This window comes from Tamandua tetradactyla, chromosome 10, assembly GCF_023851605.1.
Source record: "Tamandua tetradactyla isolate mTamTet1 chromosome 10, mTamTet1.pri, whole genome shotgun sequence".
Classification (NCBI taxonomy): Eukaryota; Metazoa; Chordata; class Mammalia; order Pilosa; family Myrmecophagidae; genus Tamandua; species Tamandua tetradactyla.
The window spans coordinates 78,614,185-78,616,130 of NC_135336.1; the positions used below are offsets into that span (position 1 = coordinate 78,614,185).

The 1,946-nt window shown below is 42.4% G+C and overlaps 1 pseudogene; it reads left to right on the forward strand.

Annotated features, from left to right (window-relative positions):
- The first annotated feature begins 283 nt into the window (after positions 1–283).
- Positions 284–762, forward strand: LOC143648002 (cation-dependent mannose-6-phosphate receptor pseudogene; annotated as a pseudogene).
- Positions 763–1,946: the final 1,184 nt, after the last annotated feature.

The following is a 1,946-nucleotide window of genomic DNA, read 5'->3' on the forward strand; positions in this document are numbered from 1 at the left end:
ACTGTGGCAGAAGAAACCTGGCAGACAGAAGGAAAAACCTGTGACATATAGGAGAAATGGGCAAAAAGTCAGAGACAGAAGTGTTTCTATTCAAGAGGCATTTTGTTAAACCATTGTTTAACAAAGACTTCAAGAGCATTGTGGGCCATATGTCTACATGTCCAGGTGTGTTGGCAACTGTACCCCTGGGTCAAGTGTGATGCAGATCAATAAAAGCAATGGGAAGCAGACAGTGGTCAGAAGCCTCAAGGAAGCTCCCATCTTCAGTGGAAACAATTGGATCATGCTGCTCCATAAAGGAGGGGATGCATATGACAGTCACTGCAGCAAGGAGCACCGCCCTTTAGTGGTGATGATCTCTTGCAATCGATATACACTGGCAGACAATTTTAACCCTGTGTCTGAGGAAGGAGGCAAAAGCTAAGATTGTTTCTACCTCCTTGAGTTAGATAGCAGCCAGTCCTGTTCCCCAGAAGTCTGTCACCTCACTGTGGGTTCTCTTACATGTCGTGTTTGCATCACTTGTGGTTTGTATCATTATGGGATTTCCGAGCCAGCAATGGGTGATGGCAGCCGAGGGAACAGAGTGGTTTCCCCAGTTAGCCTTCTGGAAAGATCTTGGCAACCTAGTAATAGATGGTGGTGACTTTGTCTGCCATTCATTCTAAACCTCCAGATGTACCTGCTGTGCACCGTGGTGTGAGAGATGACCAGCTGGGAAAAGAGTCAGCAGAAAGGGATAGCCGTTTATTACCAATGTGATGGCACTTTGCATGTTACACTTCAATCCCCCAGACCAGAGCATACTCAGCCAGATTTCTCAAACAGCCTCCATCTCAGCTGCTCATTTCACCCTTAATCTTGTTCTTGACTTTCCAGTTTGCTTTTGATTTGCATCCTAATCCCACTAGTAGAAATGGCTTCACTTTTTTCCTTATTTTTCGCTAGAGGGGTATAGTTGTAGAAAAGAGTAACAGAGCCTGTGACAACAGAGACTTAATGCCAGAAGATACAAGTAGGATAGTTACAGTGGGCAAAAGAGTATGGCTGACACCCTGGCCCTTTTTTTCAAAACACATTTTTTTCACAGGTTCTTAAGACACTGAAAATTAAAAATAAGCAAAAAAATATTATTTATACAAGGCTTAATTGCTTTCACACTGTTACCCCATGCCTTACAGTAGTGTCCATGAGAATTCAGATATAACTTGCTGCTGTTTGCAACTACCTTGCATTGATTATGTAGTTGCATTCTAAAAACTACTATTTGTTTTAAGCTTGAAGAGGTTCTAGAGCAGCTTCTCCCACCTTTGGGATTCAGATGGGAAAAGTTTGTATTTTCCCAATTATAAGATTGTAGAGTACCATCATTTGTTGGCATTGGGGTAACTTTTATGGCAGATTGTGGTCTTGTGGTATTAACCTTTTTGTAGCTAAAATGCTTAATCCAGAAATTCAGTCAGTTGGAAAGGGAAATGAAAATGACCTCCTAGGCTTCAGGGTCCCAGAGAAGGGAAGTCCGCTTACCGTATAATGGTGAGCTGGACGATTTTCTTCTCCCGTTTATGGTAAAATCTGGCAAAGCTTTTTTTTATTCTTAAATCTTTCCCTATGCCAGTGTTTCTAAACATGTATTGCACTTGCTTCACCAACATGTCATTCTAATGTTCTTCTCCCCCATTTCTTCTGGAGAGGGTGTGGAAGCACATGTGGACATCTAGGGAGTTGCTATTCCTCATGCTGGCTCAAGGAAATGCCTTCTTAACCCACATTTTTGCTATTAATGGGCTTTAATCTTCTGATGCTTCTACCTTTCTGTTTAGGCCACATACCAGAAACCTGGGCTCATATTTCTGTTATAATAAACCATCGGGGCCATTGAAGTGTGGCAGGCTCCAATGGATACAAAAGGGATAAAATCGGTAGGTAGGGGGGCATCTTAGAAC